Source organism: Aedes albopictus, chromosome 1 (assembly GCF_035046485.1).
Source record: "Aedes albopictus strain Foshan chromosome 1, AalbF5, whole genome shotgun sequence".
NCBI lineage: Eukaryota > Metazoa > Arthropoda > Insecta > Diptera > Culicidae > Aedes > Aedes albopictus.
Genome location: NC_085136.1, coordinates 127,590,924 through 127,613,282, shown reverse-complemented (window position 1 = coordinate 127,613,282; position 22,359 = coordinate 127,590,924).

Sequence of the window (22,359 nt, the reverse complement as noted above, 5' to 3'; positions counted from 1 at the left end):
CCAGTTCAGAAGTGATGGGATGGTGGGTAAGACCGTCGTTTTCCTGTGATCTTGGTTGGTATCGGTGGGTACCATAACTGCTACTGCTCTTCTGCTCTGGCTGCTTCATTACGTATCGAGTGGCACTACACGTTTGCTGATTTTCCGTTTACGCACTGCACTACTGGTCTAAAACTGCTGCTTTGCTAGATCCCTACTCTGCCCATCAATGGTGGTAAACTGGTAACCACTGTGACCTTGTTTGTAAACCAAGTGATATTTTCAATAGGGAACAGGAGAAATTGTACATAAAACCGATTGTTTTCATCAAGGATTTAATTACATACTTGAGACTATGACCCAAGTTAACACTACAGGTGAAGGAAGTTCTAATCAGCGAGATCCGGCTGCGCATTGCGATGATCGATCGACAGGAGGAGACAATCAGGCGTCGACTGGAACACACGCCGCCTGGAAGACGCTGCGGTGAAAAGTCCTTCGTCGAGAAGCTGGAGAGCCGTGCTGCGGATATTCTGGAAGGTGGAAGCGTAGAAGCTCAATTGGCTTCTTTAGCGTTGTTGAGATAATTCGATATTCTGAATCTGCATGTCAAACTGAGCCGAAATCCAAATTTTCATTAATTTTGGTGCCCGGGAACCTTTTTAAAAATCAATTTAAAGTGTGTATGTGAGCAATTTGTCGAATCACCCCTTGTCGCAGTTTGTACTGGGTGAAGCTGTCAAACAGTTGCCCAGCTGTCAGAAGGTGATATCAAAAAACCACTTTGAAATTCGTCTCCAAAACGACGATTCGATTGCTTGGGCGTGTTGTCGTCGTGATGATGCTTCCCGAAAGCAATGTCAAATTCGTTCGGGGTTTCAAAACATTGGAAAGAAATTCATTATTTTTACAGATTGAGATTTACGAGTAAATGAGTGTGATCCGAAGGTATAACTGTTTATTCTGAGCATAACATTATTCTTTACGGCAGTGAAAACTAATTAGAAGTACGATATTTCTGGGTCTGAAAATCGTTCAGGCGAAGTGGATAGCAAATCTATCCTAGAATATCCTACAATTCTAACCTCAACTCCTCACTTGCACAAGCCGGATCGCATTTTTCACGAAAATGGTGGAACAAAATGCAAAACTAATGTACGTGCGACCGAGGGAATTGAAAGTTCTACCATTCCCACTTAAAAAAAATGTCGGATGTGGGTTGTAAGTAGGAAAAATAAAATAATTCCCCCAACAGATTATGTTGATAGGTATGTAAAAAAAGGTAAACATCATCAGTTCGGTAGTTGCGCTACCGAAACAAAGATGGGTAACAGTATGTTTTGTTTTGCCCTTGAAAGCCAATTGATTTAAGGTACCAAAATAAAGCTGTAAAAGTCTGCAAAAAATCATAGTGGCTCAGAAAAAGGTGCTCTTTCGTATAAAATCAAAAACTCAATACATTTTTTAAAATTTAAAAACCCAATTGAGCGCCATCACCATCGCACGCAGAGAAAGTTGTGGTTCACAGATGACACCTGGAGGAAGATAGTGGAGCGAAGGAATTCCGAAGCCGCGTTAGAGTGAGCGAAAACGCGAGGAGCCCAAGTCGAACCCCGTCAGCGCTATTTGGCTCCCAAGAAGGAAGTGAAGCATTCATGTAGGCGGGACAAAAGAGCGCGGGCAGATTCCCTTGCCGACGAAGGCGAGAATGCTTCAAATATCGACTACATTCGTATCCTCTACAATTGTGGGATTAGGCTGCGCCAACTCTCGTTAGCAAACTCAGGTTAACGTGTGATGTTAGCTTCAAGTGTAGCTTTACGCTTCTCTAAGACCTCCAGAACAGCTAACTTCGTGGCTGCTCTTCGACTGACACCTGTTCGCACCAGAGCCTGCCGTACTCTCCTCCCATTCCCATCTCGTCCAGGGTAGATTTCTTCGATCCGTCCCCGAATCAACTGGATCTCCATCTTTCCGTCGACAACGAGTACCAGTCTCCAATCTCGATGTTCTTGGCCTCATGAAACTATTTGCATCTTCGAGTGATAATAGGAAAGTTTTCCTGTAGCCATCGATTCCAGAGGTCGTGGGTGATGAATCTTGCAATTTTCAGCTGCTTCGGAGTGTCGAACAACTGTATTATATTGCTCTCATGCAAGACATTTTGAGCCAGACGAGTTCCCCAAAAAATGGTTAGGCATTAGACCGTTTGCGGATTCAAACAAAACATAACCCGCATAATTACTAACTGTAAACGCAACGTTTCTTATATTGTAGATCACTATTAGCAATTGTCATTTAACCATTTCTCTGTCCATCCGTGATAACAGTAAGACAACCATTCCATGTACAGATTTGCCAGTATGACAAATGGTAATCCGCCAAATAACAGTATGTGGAATAGGCGGTTAAGATAGGTTACCATAAAAAATCGCTCGTTTTCTCGAACAAATTTTTCGCAAAACAGTAAAGGATATGGTCTATATACTATCCAGATTTTCAGACAATTCACTGCACAGCAAATGGTTAGAGAACTGTTTTACGATAAATTTAAAAGAAAAACAAAACTGTATGTGATATTATTGATTTATGGTCTTTCATGGTATTTTAAATGTATGGTATATGGTTCTACCACAAAATGTGATTTGTAATTAAAAATAAAACTAACAAATACGTTTTATATAGTATTAATTAATTATTAATTATTAATATTTTTATTAATATATAAAAAAAATATCGTTACTTAAAATAAAAAAAAAAATACAATCATTTGTAGCAACCTTCGCTAGTTTCCTCGATCAGCGTCACGTACGGTCACAGCAGATCCTACCAGAATCGGTACTGGCGGAGTACTTCCCTTCGAAACCTGCTTCGAAAGGGACAGATCTTCAGCGGTTAATGGTTTCTGGTCACTGGTCCTTGGTTACTGTCCGCATCAGGTTCCTTCCGCTGATATCGCTAGAGCTCTTTATCATTTCTGTGTTTGGGGGCTATAACTTTCTTGTTCTTCGGCACCCAAGGATTATGCACTTTCTTTGCGGAATCACGCAGGGTAGAGAATACCTCTCAGTCCGGCAGATGTTCCTGTGGTCGAAGGCCTGCGAGATCAACGGCAGCAGCATTTCACGGCTTTTTCCTGTACGGATTACATCGCAGAATGGATTCTGGTAGGCGCCGTTGGAATGGTTTTTCGGTAGCCGATAAGAATCCGAATGGCAGTCTTCGAAACCATGGGAACGTCCGTGAACATTAATTATCAATCTACAGAAATATGTATTATTATTATTACATGATATCCTTTGAAAACCATCGAACTACTCACCGAACTAGATCGAATAACAAAAATGAACTGCTGATGTTGTCTCACAATTCTTCTGTTTTTTTTTTTAATTTCATAACACCGAGCTGAGCCACTCGCTAATTGAATTTAAACAGAATTAATTTACACTCACACAAAGGTACGCAACCGTACCAGAAACCATTCATTTAACATTGAACAGTATTTTTTTCAAATGTGTGCGTGACGTCATGGTGGGGTTGCTTTCGATGAAGACAACAAACAAATATAGCTGGGTTGTATGCCATAAAGTTACTGAATGTCAGATTGTTGAGTAATTATTTCTTAGTGTTTTCCGTTGAAAACTATCTTACTTTGAACCACAAAAAACTGTAAGTGAACTATGTTCTATGCACCAATCATTTGTGAAACGGTTGGAAAGGGGTTCTATACATTTTCAATGGCAGCCATTATTAATGTAAAATAATAGAAAGCTTTTAACACACATGGTAACAGTATGTCAGAAACCAAGTATAACGTTGGAACAATATGTCAAGCTGTTTTTTCCTATGCGGGAAGTGAGCGGTCTGGCGTTGATCATTGATTCGGCCTCGAACAGAATCATCTCCAAAGGTTCGTCATCCGGTCCTGTGTACGTGGCCCGTCAATTATCGCTCCGATGGCCACCTTGACCGAGCGCACAAGTCTCTCCCATACTCCGCCCATACGGGGTGTAGCAGTAGGGATGCATTTCCATGCTGTTTGCGGTGTGGTAGACTTCTCCGCAATGGCCTGCTTCGTAGCTTTAGAAAACGTCTGTAGTTCGTAGCTCTACCCATTAAAGCATGTTACGTTGACGGACCTGAATTCTCTTAGAAGAGAGACGAAACGTTGCACCGCCATTATGCACGACAGGCAGGTTAAAAGTGCCACCCACCTTTTTACATTACTTCGGCCTAACTTGACAAGAACTGTGTAGTGGATAGAATAAGTAATAAGTTAAAATAAGAAAATTATGTTATAAACTGATGAGCATATAATCGCGCATGTGATTCAAAAAAAAAAATTTAAAAAAAATAATTTTGATCATCATTTGAACCCACTGTGTCACGCTTAGAACGGAGACGCCACCGAAGAAAACCGAACGGCATCATGTTATCCATCACAAACGGAACACGTCTGTGTTGGGCATAAATATGCTTACCCGGACCGAATTTTATCAGATTGTTTTATTGGCAAATATGAGGCAAATCACATTAGGAGCAGCAGCAGCAGCGGACGACAAGCAGCAGCGGACGACAAGCAGCAGCAGCAGAGGAGCAGCGGGACAGTCTCCGTTCCGGCAGCGAGTAAGTGGGTGGCACCGCTTTCTGTTAGCCGGAGCGTGGAGCAGCAGCGGAGTCGACAGGAATGTGTCGGCATTTCGAACGTCAGACTGCCAAGGTCACGACAAACTGGACCGACGTAGTCCAGCCCAGTGAACACGAATAGTTGTACAAAGGCAGTTACTCGCATTTCCGGAAGGGGCGGCATTGTCGGTGGTTTTGGAGCAGCCTTTGTAGTACGGCACCAGCACAGCTTCTCGCAACTTTGTCCATCAGTCTTCTCAACGTTGGTATGTTAAATCTCTGACGAATCTCGTTTACAATTGTCTCCCGGTTTGCGCAATGAAGGCGTCGATGGTAGGAATCAGCGATCAAGAAGTTACGATGTGTTGCTTTCGGAGAATAACTGGATATTTCGCTTCTAACGGTATGTGGCTCCGATTCGGCCATGACTGCGCAAGATTCTTCTGTCATCAAGATATAGCCACTTGGTGTAGATACCGCTGGATTTCTCTACTATATGTTGTGACAGAGTTCTGGAATACCTTGAAATATCAGAAGAGTTGCAACTTCATATGAGTACGCTTCGTTTTTTCAGAGGAAATCTTCGGCGCGCTACATTTCGGCACTAGTTAGTACGCCGAGTTTTAGAGTATGACCACTAGGGTGGTCCACACTTACATATATGAAAAACAAAATTTTTGAAAAATGCCAAGTCTTATCTCCTGAATCGGTTGTTTTGGACTTCCAGAGGGTACGTAATTTGAGCAAAATCGGTTAAGCCTAGCTTAGTTTAGTATAGTGCTCAAGTAAAATCACTTCTTTTTTCGTAAGTAATTTTGACATTTGTTTAGCTGACAGCATTTTAACGAAACGATGCTGTAAGAAGGATGTGAAAAAAAGTGGCACCAGGTTGTTTGGACTTAGAGAAATTTCGGTCGTTTTCTCAGGAAATGTTATTGAAATTGAAATGTACTTTTTCGCGCGCGTGTGGGGAAAATGATTCAATTCATAACTTTTGGGTGGACTTCTGGGAAAAATCCAGATAGAGACCCCAACGGAATTGTGAAGCGTTCCAAGCAAAAAACCGATAAGAGATGTTGCACTGGGGTTCTGAGGGAACTTTTAATGGTATTACAGCGAGAACTATGGTTAGATACTAATTATAAATTCTGCAATATTGGGGTTCGGACTACGGTAGGAGGAATTCTGCTGGGACTCTGATGATTACTTTTTTTAGTTCTTGAAGAAATACTGGGACAAAGCTTCATGGAGAATTTAAATTTAATGAAGATCCACGAAGGATTCTTTATGATGAATCTTCCTTATATTCTTCCACCGGAAAATCCACCAGGAAGAATCTCATAAAATGTCTCTGAGATTTTCATTAGAAGTTCAACCAAAAATCCCTCCATGAGTTCCTCCCAATGTTTTTCCAGGATTTAATAGCATGGTATTTTCCAGGAGTTCCTTCAGGGTTTTCTAAGATTCTATCAGGAGATTTTTCGAACCATCCTCCAATAATCTCAACCGGGATTTCCCTAGTATTTTTTTTTTCCGTGGTTCACTCAGATATTTATTCATTTATTCCCGCATGAATTCGTGATCATTGCAAGAGTTCCTTCTAGGATTTCTACAGAAATGCATTCTAAGATTTCTCCAGGAGAATTCCTCCAGGAATTCCGCCGGAGATTCCTTCCAGAGATTCCTGCATCTCTGAAGGAATTACTGGAGGAATCTCCGATGAAATTCCTACAAGAATCTCCGGGGAAATTCCTGTTGGAATCTTCGAGGGAATTCCTGGAGGAATCTCCGGAGGAATTACTGGAAGAATCTCCGGTGGAACTCTCGGAGGAATTCCCGGAGGAATCTCCGGAAGAATTCCCGGATAAATCTCGGAGGAATCTATTGGAGGGATCTCCGGAAGAATTATTGGAGAAATCTCAGAAGGAATTTGCGGAGATTTGCTCTAGAAGATCCTCTGGGGATATCTCCATAAATTTCTTCGGGGGTTCCTCCGGGAAATTCCTTCAGGTATCCCTCTCGGGGATTCCCGGGGAAGTCCTGCAGGAATCCCGAAAATCTCCTGGAGAAGTTCCCGATAAACTTTTGCAAGAATTGCACGGGAATTTTTGAGGAACTCCTGAAAAATTTCCCGGAGAATTCCTGGTGGAATTATTGGTGAAATTCTGGAGGAATTCCCGAGGTAATTTTAGACGAGTTCTTGGAGGAATTTCCTGGAAACTCATTGAGGAATTCCAGGAGAATTTTTGCAGGAATTCCCAGGGAACTCCTACAAGAACTCACGGGAAACTCCTACAGAAATTCTCAAAAATCCCCTTGACGAATTCCCGATGCACTCCTGGAAGTATTTCCGGGAAACTCCTGAATGTACTCCCAGTGAACTCCTGAAGGAAATAACGGGGAACTTCTGGAGGAATTCCCGGGGAACTCGTGGAAGTTTTATCAGGGAGCTCCCACGGAAATTTCCGGGAAACTCCGGAGAAATTCCAGGGCTGTTACAGATGGCGCGGATTTTGCGTTTTTCGCGGTTTTTGCGTTTCGCGCGGATTTCGCGCGTTTTTGCTAATTTCGGCGCGGAATTTGCGGAAATGGTTTTCAAATGCACTTACATCAAACATTTAGATAAGTAGCCCAACGAAACCAGAAAAAGAACGTTTTTAAATTAGTGTTATGGAATGTTGTGTTTAATTAAAATCAATGTTAATAGTCCCTAGCCACTCAGAGTGCTAAAGTTACACGGCACTATAGATACGCATTTGTTAAACTGAGAAGATCCTCTTCTGAATTTCTTAGTCAAACTAATGAAGTTATTTCTGTCTTACCCCGAAATCAATTTTTGGCTAAAATTTTGGATAGAATGGCAAGATTTCTGAAATACCTAGTTGTTTCTTGATGGTCAAAATAAAAAGTATATAGGTAAGACGTCCTGGAGCTTTTTATGATTGCATTCTTAGATAATTCCATGGAAAAAACTTTAAAACTCTGGATAGAATACAGTAGACGTTCGCTCGGTGCAAACGGTTTAACTGCAATGCTTTTTAACTGCAAGTCCGCTAAGTGCAACAATTTTGCAGTTATCGCACCGCTATCTGTCAAAAACAAAACGTCAATTGAGTTGCGATGTTTTTCGGATGCACTACAGCTGCATTGCAATGTTTTTGAGTGCATTCTGGCTGCGTTCAACAGCAATTGACAACTGTTTGACAGCTGTCAGCCGTTGCAGTTAGCGAATTTCATTCGGTAACTGAAACGTAAACATGTTGCACTTATCGTATTTCTACTGTATTGTTCCTTAGAAGTTTCTAGCGATTTTTTAAACGTGCAACAATTTCTTGATTCATTATGTATGAGTTTCAGAATGACGGAATCGACGAAATTCTTGAATCAGTTATTACTACTTGTGAAAAAATTGTTTTGCTAATACTATGATTTCCGATCAGGGCACCCGTTGTAAGGGGCACAGTTATTAAAGGATTTCTTGGTAGATTTTTTATGCAAAATACTTGAACAAAAATGTTGAGGCTTTCGAAATCCTTAGAATAAGAACATTTTGCTAAAATATCCATCCAATCCTAATTTCCAAAGGTGTGGTGTGACCAGAAACTCCTATCATAAATGATCCAATGGATTTATACTTTTTCACGTATTTCTTGCTTAATGTTCAGAACACTTTATAAATATCGCCCTAAGGAATAAAATTCAGTGGGTATTAAATCAAAATTTCACACTCCATTTGTCTCTGTAAAAAGTAATCCTTGAATTTCTCAAAAAGTTTCTGAAAATTCTCAAATGATCTTTTGGGATTTCAGGATTTGTACCATAAGGTTGATTATAAATTATTATTTCGAAAGTTTTGTCAAACTGCTGCCTTTTTCTCGTAAAATAGTAGGCACTGATTAATAAGCAATCAGATAAGCAATCGAAGAATTATTGATCCAAAACATTATTGAAATTAAAAAAAAAAAAACAAGCCTGTTTGCAATATGTTTAAACTTTAAGTGGAAGTGGTTATACAAAGTCATGGATTAGTAATTAAAAATCAATTTATTAATTGATTTTCTCTTAAAAAAAATGGCTTTTAATAAGTTTGAGTCATCAAAACCATATGTTTTGTACTGGCGCGGATTTGATGACCTCGGCGCGGATTTCAAATGGCTTGGCGCGGATTTCAAATGGCTTGGCGCGGATTTTGCGGTTTTTAAATCGACACTTTTGTAACAGCCCTGAAATTCCCAATAATCTCTTGGGGAAGAACTTCTGGATGAATTCCCGTGAACTTCTGAGAGAACTCTTAGGAATTTTAACAACTAGCTAGCCAGTTTGTTTCTGGAATTAAGAGCTGTTTTTACGAGGAACTCAAAAACACCATCTTTCAAAAATTCACAGAGTCCCGAGTTTTCTTTTGTTATCATCAGTTTCTCTTGGCCCCACAGCTTCTTTGAAGAACTTGAGGACCTTCGCCGAATTACTAGTTTTTTTTTTCAAATAGTATTTCCCCCTTCTTGCAAATCTCGGACAATACCCGGATTCTATAGAATCGTAACTTTCATTATGAGTTTTGGAATTTCCTTCCGTATTACTTTTATTTATATCTCATGGATTGACTAAGTATTTCGTTCTTAAAATCTTTGAATTTTTACTGTACTTATTGCTCTCTATAACCCCATTATCGTCCCACAATTACCACCCCTTTTTCCAAGAGCAAAGCTGCTGATTCTCACATAATTACCTTCTTCGAGGAAATAAACATATTCACCCAACTGAAGTTGTTTTGAAATTAACCGCCAGAAATCCGCGCTCATTGCGTTCTGCCGCAGCGGCAGAGTTGCGGATTTTTTAGTACATACCGCAGTGCTTCCGCTTTCCATTGCCGACCCCATTACGCTTCAAATTGATGTTGTTTCTCAAGTTCTTTCCTTTCAAATATTTTACCCTCTGTACTTCAGGCCTAAGCCCCCTGTGTACTTACAGCTCAATGCACACTGATGTCTTTGGTGCGAAAGAAAAAACAAAATGAAAGATAAAAGTCACTTTTACTCACGGAATAATACATCGACATATTATTCCATAGAGATAAGTGACATTTCAGCACACGAACACTAGTGCGAATTTTTCCTCACACAAAAGTACACGGCAATTCAAAGGCTATTCATATTGCATATACAAATATTACCCAATCAAAATGGGTAAAACAGGTAAATAAAATTAAAACTAACGTCCGGGGTAAGAGTGCAAATGTTTTCCTCGCAGTTTTACAACTACCGTAAAATGGGGTAACTTTGATAGCTTTTCAGCGAATTTTCTCAATATTTTTACATGTAACAGTATTTCCCCGAGTTTAACATTTTTAAAACAAGTACTGGGGTATCAGTTATCAATTACAGTTAAAAGATTCGATAATCTGAAATATTTTGGATAATTTTTTGTTTTTCATATAACCGAAAATCAGATTTTCATTTTGGGGTAACTTTGATAATGCCCTAAAAACACATCAAATCTCAAAAAATAATCACAGATTGAAATCTTAGGAGTATTGACATGATGAGAGAAGGCTTGTGGAATATGTTAGATAGATTTTTTATAGCAAAACATTGATTTTTTACTAAATTCTACATATAAAAATGAGTTTATGGAGTATTGAGTGCAAAACACAATAAATTTAGCTATCAAAAATCATTATCTTTGTTATAATAAATGCTTAACGGTACATAAACATATGATTACATGCTATTCATGGTTAGTTTTCTTTTTTTGGGAAGTTTTTTAATGTTATTTACAAATTTTGAACAATGCACATTTATCTACATGAAATTACAATGGCATTGCATACTTTTAGGCGTTTATCAATGTATGGAGAATAATATCCCAATTTACAAAATCGCTTCCATTTCGTAAAAACACACTTCGTTAAGAGATTCAAGGCCAGATTTGGAATCTACTATGATGAATCTATCGAGAATGAGAGTCCTTTCATTGAAAAAATAGTTGTAACGAAGTCGTATAGCAGATTGTTTGAAGGGGTTGATAAATGACAAAAATATCAATTTATTTTTTGTCCAAAAAGTTGTATATAAACTAGACTTTAATGAAAATTCATCTAAGATGAACTTTCATATGTATAGAATTGATTTACGTTTACCTTTTTCTTAACTGGTTGAAGGAATCATAGTTATAAGATGAATTACACAATGCTTGCCGCACTATCAAAGTTACCCGCATTATCAAAGATACCCCGTTTTACGGTACCTACAACTACAAAAAAAAGGCAAGCATTCATTTGAACGTGATTTCCACTATACGGAAAATTAACAACATGACTGACAGCATCGCGTGACAGTGCCATCTGTTGGCAAATCTTTCTAGCTGCGAATTACTTATCAACTGCGAACGCATAAGTAATTTTGATTGCAAAAGTTTTACGTGACCATTAGGACAAGTACTTACCAGGTCGAAACTAGTCATAAGGGAGCGTTCAATGTGCTTGAAGTTTATATGGGAAAACGTGGCCAAATGTATGCAGAAATCTATAGTTTTCGGTTTTTTGCCACTAGGGTGCGCTGTAAGCGTGTAATGATGATAAATCCCTTTGATGTTATTGTAGGTGACTGTATGCCAAACAACTTTGTCGAAGACCGCAAACGCAAGACGCCTATTAAAAAAGTTATACCCTATGCAAAGTGGAGTGAGTCATAATGATTGTTTTTCCAGTGCATGTTCATTTCATTTATTTAGTTCACATCAAATTCATGATAATACTGAATCAACAATTTGCCGCCATAATACTCGATTTGCAGCTGCAGCTCTCCATCCTCGGTCACGCCCAACACTCGCCAGATCACGCTCCACCTGGTCCGCCCATCGTGCTCTCTGCGCTCCACGCCTTCTTGTACCAACCGGATGGTTAGCAAACACCAACTTTGCAGGGTTGTTGTCCGGCATTCTTGCATCATGCCCTGCCCACCGTATCCTTCCTGCTTTGACCACTTTCTGGATACTGTGTTCGCCGTAAAGTGCAGCGAGCTCGTGGTTCATCCTTCTCCGCCACACACCGTTCTCCTGCACACCACCGAAGATCGTCCTTAGCACCCGTCGCTCGAAAACTCCGAGTGCTTGCAGGTTCTCCTCGAGCATCGTCCATGTCTCGTGTCCGTAGAGAACCATCGGTCTTATTAACGTCTTGTACATGGTACATTTGGTGTGGGGGTGAATCTTTTTTGACCGCAGTTTCTTCTGGAGCCCATAGTAGGCACGACTTCCACTGATGATGCGCCTTCGTATTTCACGGCTCACGTTATTGTCAGCCGTTAGCAAGGAACCGAGGTAGACGAATTCTTCTACCACCTCGAAAGTATCCCCGTCTATCGTAACATTACTTCCAAGGCTTGTCCTGTCTCGCTCAGTCCCACCTACCAGCATGTACTTTGTCTTAGCCGCATTCACCACCAGTCCGACCTTTGCTGCTTCACGTTTCAGGCGGGTGTACTGTTCTGCCACCGTTCCAAATGTTCTGGCAATAATATCCATGTCATCCGCAAAACAGACAAATTGGCTGGATTTCGTGAAGATCGTATCCCGGCTGTTGAGCCCGGCTCGTCGCATAACACCTTCCTGGGCGATGTTGAATAGTAGGCAGGAAAGTCCATCACCTTGTCGTAGTCCCCGTCGAGATTCAAATGAACTGGAGAGCTCACCCGAAATCCTTACGCTGTTCTGCACACCGTCTATCGTTGCTCTTATCAATCTAGTCAGCTTCCCGGGAAAGCTGTTCTCGTCCATAATTTTCCATAGCTCTGTGCGGTCGATACTGTCGTATGCCGCTTTGAAGTTGATGAACAGGTGGTGGGTTGGGGCCTGGTATTCACGGCATTTCTGGAGGATTTGCCGTACGGTGAAGATCTGGTCCGTTGTCGACCGGCCGTCGATGAAACCGGCTTGGTAACTTCCCACGAACTCATTTACTTTAGGTGAAAGACGACGGAAGATGATCTGGGATAGCACTTTGTAGGCGGCATTCAAAACGGTGATCGCTCGAAAGTTCTCACACATTAACTTGTCGCCTTTCTTGTGGATGGGACAGATTATCCCTTCCTTCCACTCCTCCGGTAGCTGTTCGGTTTCCCAGATCTTGACTACTAACTGGTTCAGAGAGGTGGCCTACTTTTCCGGGCCCATCTTGATGAGTTCTGCTGCGATACCGTCCTTACCAGCCGCTTTGTTGTTTTTGAGCTGGTGGATGGCATCTCTAACTTCCCTCAGCGTGGGGGTTGGTTCGTTCCCGTCCTCTGCTGCACCAAGATAGTCATTTCCTCCGCTGCCTTGGTCCTCCGTGCCTACATTCTCTTCGCCATTCAGGTGCTCGTCGAAGTGCTGCTTCCACCTTTCGATCACCTCACGTTTGTCCGTCAGGAGGCTCCCTTCCTTATCCCTGCATATTTCGGCTTGCGGCACGTAGCCTTTGCGGGATGCGTTGAGCTTCTGGTAGAACTTGCGTGTTTCCTGTGAACGGCACAGCAGTTCCATTTCCTCGCACTCCGCTTCTTCCAGGCGGCGCTTTTTCTCCCGGAAGAGACGGGTCTGCTGCTTCCGCTTCTGTCTGTATCGCTCCACATTCTGTCGGGTTCCATGCTGCAGCATTACCGCCCGCGCTGCATCCTTCTCCTCCAGAACCGCTCTGCACTCCTCGTCGAACCAATCGTTTCGTCGACTCCGTTCTACGTACCCGATAGTGCTCTCGGCTGCGTTGTTGATGGCTGCTTTCACTGTACTCCAGCAGTCCTCTAGAGGGGCCACATCTAGCACACCCTCGTCCGGCAACACTGCCTCGAGATTCTACGCGTATGCGGTGGCGACGTTCGGTTGCTTCAGTCGCTCTAGATCGTACCGGGGCGGCCGCCGGTAATGCACATTGTTAATAACGGAGAGTTTTGGGCGCAGTTTAACCATCACCAGGTAGTGATCGGAGTCGATATTAGCGCCACGATAGGTCCTGACGTCGATAATGTCGGAGAAGTGCAGTCCATCAATCAGAACGTGGTCGATTTGCGATTCCGTTTGTTGTGGTGATCTCCAGGTGTAACGATACGGGAGGCTGTGCTGGAAGAAGGTGCTACGAATGGCCATGTTCTTGGAGGCGGCGAAATCGATGAGGCGTAGGCCATTTTCGTTCGTCAGCTGGTGGGCGCTGGACTTTCCAATCGTCGGTCTGAATTCCACCTCCTGGCTTACCTGAGCGTTTAGATCCCCTATGATGATCTTGACGTCGTGGTTTGGGCAGCGGTCGTACTCGCGTTCGAGCGCGTAAAATGCGTCTTTGTCATCATCAGTGCTTCCGGAGTGAGGGCCGTGCACGTTTATTATGCTAATGTTGAAGAATCGGCCCTTGATCCTCAACCTGCACATTCTTTCGTCGATCGGCCACCAACCGATCACGCGCCTTTTCATGTCGCCCATCACTATAAAAGCTGTTCCCAGCTCACGTGTGTTGCCGCAACTCTGGTAAATGGTATGATTACCTCTAAACGTTCGCACCATAGATCCTGTCCAACACACCTCCTGCAGCGCTACGATTCCGAACCCGCGGTCCTTCAGTATATCGGTGAGTATGCGGGTGCTCCCGATGAAGTTGAGAGATCTGCAGTTCCACGTACCGAGCTTCCAATCGCAAGTCCCTTTTCGTCGCTGTGGTCGTCGCCATTGGTATCGGTTCGCATTCTTCTCTTGTTGATTTTCCGGTGCTAGTCTTTTTTACGGCTGGCTCGCAGGGCCTGACACCAACCCACTAACCCAGGGAGCTGGGCTTACCTTCCCGGAAGCTACGGGTTCTTCCAGTGCATGTATAGGAATAATATCAATATGTAATGATATCTCTATACTTCGCCTCACTTTGCCCAGGGAACAACTTTTCTCACAGGTGTCGGACCACTTTGCGGTCTTCGTATACAGTCACCTACAATAATACTAAAGGATTTTATAACTAAACGCTTACAACGCCACCTAAGATTTCTGCATTTTTGGCCATACAAACTTCAAGAACTTTGAGCGCCCCCTTAGGCTTAATCAATCTTGCTCAAATTTTGAACGTACCTTCTGGGAGTCCAAAACAACCGATTCAGGTTTTTTTTTGTTTTATAAATGTGGGCCACCCTAATGACCACTCTTCTTCCGCCTGACGTTGCCAGGAAACTGTAGTATGTACGTCACTGAGTGATGCAGTTTTTCCCATAGGCCTTGACGGCGTTGCAGTACTACCGCCTGGCGGGAGTCGTATGGCAAACGTGAGAAAAAAAAAAAACGAGACAAAACACGTTTGTTTATACTTTTGGTCGCACATGGTGACAGATACAAATGGGATTTTCCATTGGAGTGAGTGCATTTTTGCTTCCATCAAAGCCAATGACTTGAAGTAGAACAGATTCAGATTGGATCGAAGTGAGCGAGGTCGAAGTGGACAATCCACCGTTCTTCAGTCGTTGGTGTTATCTGCCGCTGTTGCAGCCAGCAATCTTCGACTTTCGATGAAGTTCCCAGTGTTGGAAGCTCGAATGACACTTCGTTCGCTGCAGTCACTAGCGTTCAAAAACAACTGTGTAAAATTTGGAAACGATTGATTGTGTCGCCGTATTCCACATTGCGATTGGAATTTGTATGGAATTCAGTATGGAAAAACATACCTTTATGCATTTTCTTCATCAGTTGAAAATCTTTGTCCAAAACTATGTAACCGACAACGTTAAAGTCTAGGATATGCTGAAAAACTTCGCCGAAGACCGCGAAGTGATCCGACGCTTGTGAACAAAGTTATACGCTAGGTAAATAGGCCAAAAATTGAGATTTTATTATTGATGATTTACATGTTAAATGTTAAGCACCATCAGACGATCTGCGCGTAATAACTTGTGTCACTAGTAGAAAATCACTTCACGGTCTTCGGCAAAGTTTTTCGGCATATCCTAGGCTATACTTCAACGTCATTAGTTAGATAGTTGTAGACATTTTTTTTTCAATTTATGAGAAAAATGGAAAAAGGCGCGGGTTCGATTCCCGCCGCAGCTGTTAGGAAATGTTTTCGGCTGTGCCACTGGGCGTTTGCATGCTAGTCTGTTGTCTAGTGTCGTGCTTCCTTCAAAGAGTGAATAGCTCACTGGAAGCATTGAAGATGTCCGTGTCTTATCGCTCATCCTTGAATATGATAAATTTCAGTTCTTCAACGGGTGATTCATTTCAACGTCCAATTCTCCAGTTAGTATTCCATTCGGTAGGCTACCCCGTGCCGAATGGCCAATTGGACGCTAGTGTCAACTATATGCACTAGAGTTGGACTAGGACCGGCTGCTGCGTGCGTGTTTAGCGAAAACGCGTAAAACCCAAACCGCGTTCGTGCACAACGCCGCGCCGTAGCGGTCGGCGAAAATGCGATTTGGCAAATTGTTATTTGAAAAAGATGTAATTTATTTTCGTCTCACATTATTTACAAGCCACCGAACATGCAAATGATGTGGGTGCGCCATTTGAGCCGGTCCAGTCCAGGGAATGGCATACTGGACGAACGGAACCGAGCTTGACACAGGACACATTCTGACTGACTAGGTACAGAGCTTGGATAGAATCCCCGGTTGGTCCACCACAAAACGTCAATGTATGCAATCAATCAGTGTGGTTCTCTGATTAGAGCTTTCAGCTTAGCAGCAGCAGCAGCACGATTGATTCTGGTTTTTATGCTGAAGCGGACGAATCGGATCGGGAGCGCACCATACCGCAACTAGTGAAAAAGTTACCGGAGCATCAACATCAAAGTAAGGCGGCGCATCCCGGAGCTAATTGGGTTAGATTTTTCGTTCCCGCAGGTCAATTTACGTGATTGCCCGATTCAGCAGCGTTTTGCTGATTTAGAGACATCGGAGATAGGTGCGAGGGATAATGTAGCAATCTCATTAAAGTGGTCAGGATGAACGTATATTTGATTCGTTTAACAATTTTGTCGTCTTCTTAAATTTAAGCTGATCAGAAGTTCTAGAAATTTTTGCTTCATTTTGTGTTAACCCTCGGACGATCGCGCTGTTGTATTTTGTACAACACGTTAAAAAAATCTTGCTATTTGTACTCAGCATTAGCGTGGTGCTGACGGTGGTGGCCAACCGCGCGAGTTACGGAAGATTAAGTGATCGAAAGTAAAACATGATTAACCTTTCAGGACGCGCGCCATCATAAACTGCACTGCACTCGCGCTGTATACGACGAGCGAGGTTTTTTGGTAGTTTTGTACTTTTTACAACAACGCGCTTGCTGAAGGGTTAATAGAAGGTTGGATCAAATCACATTGTCAAAGGCACGCTCGATATCTAAGAAAACACCCAAACAAGATTGCTTTTGAGCGAATGCTTTCTTGATATGTATCGTAAACAACCTTGTGTAAAAGAGTCATAGTGGACTTACCAGATTGGTAGGCATGTTGATTCACATGAAGAGGCACGTTGGCCAGATGAACATCACGGATGTGATGATCCACAATGCGTTCTAAGCATTTCAGAAAAAAAGAGGTTAAACTTATAAGTCTGAAACTCTTTGCTTCTTCATACGACGCACGACCCACCTTTGGAATATCCCGCCAGGATTTGGGAATATACCCTGTAGCAAAACTGCAAACAGTATTTTTTTCAAAACATGTTTGAAATGATCAAATCCCTTCTGAAGCAAAATAGGGTAAATTCCATCTGCCCCAGAAAATTTGAAAGGAGCAAAGCTATTAAGCGCCTTCTCAATCTATTCTATAGTTACAATACTCCGAGCCGAAGCCAGGGAATCGTAACTACAAGAAAAGACATCAGGTTCATCCGAAGATGTAATATCCACACATCCAAGGAAGTGTGTGTGCTGAATAAGCATTCCAGAACTTCCTCATCAGAGGAAGTCAGATCGTCATTTGGCAAACGGAGTTTGTTCACTATAAAATCCTTAGATTTCGCAAGGATTTTTATTTAACCGACTGACTTCACTCAAACTGGAAACATTTGTACAAAGGTTTTCCCGGCCGGATCGTGTAGCAGACCGGAGAGCTTTTCTGTAGGCCTTGCGAGCCGACCTGAAAGCCTCCGATCCAGCAGATCGTCGTCTGTTCCAACTCTTTCTACATTGTTTCCTGAGTTTCGCCAGATCAGAGTTCCACCAAGGGGTTCCTTTTGTGAGACCGTAGAGGGCATGCTTCTTCTAAAGCTTCGATGATGAAGGTCGTTGTAGTATCAACGGTATCATCTAAATCACTCGGAGTGTCAATGGATAGTGAGTATCCATGAAATTTGGCCGCAACCAAATCAGTAAAAAGATCCCAGTTTGTTGACCGGGGATTCCTGAAACAATGTTTGCGCGAAGTAACATTTAAATGTTCGAAAAAGATGTAGCGATGGTCAGATAAAGATTCTTCATCTGACACATGCCAATTGGTCAGCTCATGACTAATTCTACTAGAGCAAAGCGTTATGTCTAACACTTCCTCTCTAGCAGAAACCATGAAGGTTGGGCGGTTTCCTATGTTAAGTAATGTAAGATCTGTACTACTTAAGTACTCCATCAAACTGGAGCCTGTCAAGTTAATGTCTGAGCTGCCCCAGATGATATGGTGAGCATTAGCATCACTACCAACAATTAGCGGAAGGCTTTTTGAAGTACAATATGCGATGACTTGTTTTAAAGCATCCGTAGGGGATGGTTCATCATGCGGTAAATAAACCGAACAATAGACGTATTTCCTGTTGAGGTTTCCAACAGATACATACACAGATCAATGTGATAGCACATACATCTCTGGTGGTTAGTTCAGAGATGAGTGTAGCAACTATTGTGTTGTTGACAAGCACGTAGGCTCGATGCATGACACGCGAGTTTGCCAATTCATGTTTACTGAAAGTAGCAAATACCGGATTCACAAGGTTTCCTAGATAGAAATTCCCCTTACGGAAGTAAGGTTCTTGGACCAAGGCCACTTGGGGTGAACCATTTTGCATAAGTCTGCAAAGATTGATTGATGCTGTTCTTTATGCTGAAGATTGATCTGAGCTACACAGATAAAAATAATGAGATTTACACGTCATGTAAACTTCATTTTAGTCTTGTAAACTTATTGTTATGATGGTTTAGATGATACATATATCATGTAAATTTGTGTTATGTCATGTAAACACTCAGAGTCATGCTGAATTACATGACATATAATGGAAGTTTACATGATATTTTATGACTTTTACATGATATGTCATGTAAACTTCAGTGGTATCCCACGCTCCAAATTATGTGCATCATGTTTCACATAATTGTACACTCTTTTTTCGATCTGTGTATCCTAACCGTAGGGTAATTGATCCAATCATGGAGAAGCTAAGAACTGGGTTCATGCTTAAACCACAATTGTATCGCCCCAAGCAAACTTTTTACATGGATTGAGTTGAAAATAATAAAATCTATCCTTCATCTACGAGAAAATAACGAAATATTGCCACTTTGAGGTTGTTATGAGCATTTTATTCGTTTTTATCTGAAAGAACATTGTGTTCCTAATGTTGCGGTATTTGTTCCTAATGTTGCGGTATTCCATTGAAATCATATGGGATACCGCAACATTAGGAACACTACCGCAACAATAGGAACACAGCAGCAAACACATTTAGGATTTTTTTTTTTAATAGGTTTTCGGGCAAATCTTAGGCAAACAAATGGTGCAATCTCATAATTTAAGCATAATACAACAATTAAAAATATCTTTTGGTAACATTTCAGTCGATAAAGTGCTCAATTGCCTTTACCGCAACATTAGGTACTACCACAACGATGGGAACAATTACCCAAGCCACTACCCAAACTAGGCAAGATTAAACTCTTCGCAACAACAGCACAACAAAGAACAGCAGCAACAAAACCAGATCGGTATCGATTGAAAAACGCCAAAGGCGAGGATGCACAGAATCGCATAATGCGAAACCATATAGGTGAAAATTTAAACTAATTAACAACATCTTCATAAACCCGCCCTTATTTAGCCTCAAGTGAGACTAAAGAAGGGCAGCCGAGAAACACAAGGTCCACTGCACTATTGCTCCGGTTAGCGTAGTAACCCGGGTAGAGGTTAAATACTGACGATCAAAACGTGATATTGTTTTGATTGATATAAGAGATAAAAGATCTGAAAATAATATCTAAAATATGTCCCTGGAACATCTGGACAATATCAAAATTTGATATTTCAAGAACAATCCAATAGCTCGCTGCTATTGGTTAGATCTTACAAAATCTAATTATGATTTTATGATGATGTTCTAGGAGTAATTTTTTGATATTATTTTTAGATCTTTTATCCCTTATATCAATCAAACCATCACTTTTTGATCTTCATATAAAAAAAATGCTATTATTGAGCTCTTTACTTCTACCCGGGAAGGGCAACATACTGTGAAGGGCGCCCTGGTACTACACAGGCTCCGTTTGCGGTTAGACCCCCCCTAGCCATTTATTCCTAGGCACGGAAAGCATGATGCCGCGTCACACCATGAATTAGGGAGTCACCTGTTGGTGGACTCTTACCACCGAAACAGGCGGTACGTAGTGTTATTCTTAGCCAATGGACTACCCGCTTGACGCGCAGCCACAGTTGATCAGCAGGAGTAAATCCATTGAATTTTGTATGGCGAAAAGCATCTAAATTTGAATTACTTGAAATAGAAAGCTCTCCCTACAAAAATATTTGGTAGGCATAATAGTGGTTGCCATTGTGCACAACCACTACCAAATATTTTTTCGATAAATGTATTCCCTTTCGAGAAATGTGCCTTTAGATGCTATTCGCCATACAATATTTTTGCGATTTATTTTTAGCGGTTTTTCGCGCATAGAAGCTAGCGCCACATTGGTCGATGTGGAGAGTAGGAAAACAGCCGATGCAGGTAATTAATTGAGACAATCGCTACGACACTACATAGCTATCTAGGCTGATCGAGAAAAGAAGTTAATATTGATGATCAACTTTATACGGACCCGAAAAGCCGTGATAAGGGACAGCATCTTGTTCCGATGGATGGTGTTTTCCACCTTGACCAGCTGATTAACAGTGGAGTGGCCTTCGCGAAACCCAAATTATTCTAAAGGGATTATTCCGTGGCCGTTGAAGTGCATCATCAACCGTTGGAGGATTAGCCGTTCGGCTGCGGTCGTTGGGACACCTGGTGAACACAGCATCCAAGAAGTGGAATGCCTTTCCCGACAGTTTCTTCAACGCTAAATTGAAAATACCGTCAGCTCCGGGTGCCTTCATATTTTTGCCTTTTTGCTACGTTTGACGATCGAGCGAATTTCCTCCTCAGTAACCAGTTCAGTGCTCATCGACGAATTCTTCCAGCTGGATCTTCCACAGCTACTTCATGATGGCTCACAATCGTGGCGACAAGATTGTGAACTGCAACTAGTTAGGCGACGGCGATGGCGGCATTTTCAGGGGGAGACACCAGGCAGCTTCCGTTGCGTCCCACAGTCAATGGGAGGATTGCTTGCGATCGCTTTTTTAACACCTTAGCCGTCTTGCAGAATGGCCTAGAGTTGTTTCGCATTTGTTGGACGCAGTTCGAGAATCGTTGGTTCCCGATCAATGACATACGCTGACATGCGCTCGCTGATCGAATCATGGAACACGGAGAGTTCTTCTTTCTTCACAAGGCAACCGGACCTCTGGAATTGCTGACCATTGGTTGAGCCGCCTGGTGTCGGGGTCGATTGCCGCGAAATGGTTTCGTACCGGTACCCAGTAGCGTCTTCGGCATTGTGGATGGTTTCTCGAAAGTCGATAGCTGGTCGTCGATGGCTCCGGTTGTTCTGAAAGACGGTTGTCCACCACCCGGTTGAAGGTTACCCAGTTGACCCGACGGGAAACCCCTTCTATTTGCCAGGGGAATCCGAGTGGGGTTGCACTCATCAATATCGCACACCCTCGAGTAGTGGTCGGAACACAAGTCGTGGATAGTAGTTGGCTTTGATAGCGCGAGGTCCGACCACGTCAAGTGTTGATGTACTGCCGGCTAGGGAGAGGAATGTGGGTTCAGGTCGCCGGCCATCATGAAGTTGGCTCTGTTGTTGGTGAGCTTGTGTAGTATTTCCGTGAAGTGTCTCCAGGATCCGTTTCTGTCTGTTCTTGGGGCGAAACCTCTTCCTCTAGTGTGCTGAACTGATAGCTTTCAAGCAGTTGCCGGTGAAACTAGGCGTCGGTGATGACACCGCTGCAGCGGCTGGCAGGGTCTTCTACCTCTTGGGGGGCTTGCCATCAGAGAAAACGGCCACTACAATCCGAGAGGCGCGTGTCCCCGATATTCTGCCGAAACGAACTAATAATTCATGCACCACATGAACCTTGAATGTGGATGTAGCCACTACGGTTATATCATCCGCTTACGCAACGGCTAAATCGGGTACACATCCATGCTCCAGTGGTGATCACAAAGAGGTGTAGAGTAGGGAGCGCCTATAGATTACGTCACGCAAAAATGGCCCATTTTCAACTCCCCCTCCCCCTCACACTTTTTTATGAGACCTCTGAAATTTTTGTATGGATTGTCACACTTTTCTCAACCCCTCCCCAGGCCCGGATTAAGGATTGTGGGGGCCCGGGGCCCGAGGGGATGTGGAGGCCCCTCGGAGAGATGACCAAAAATGTTTTTCCTTATTTTCAGTACAGTACTTGAGTAATATGAAAAATAAAGCTAGTGTTAGCAACCAAAAAAGGTT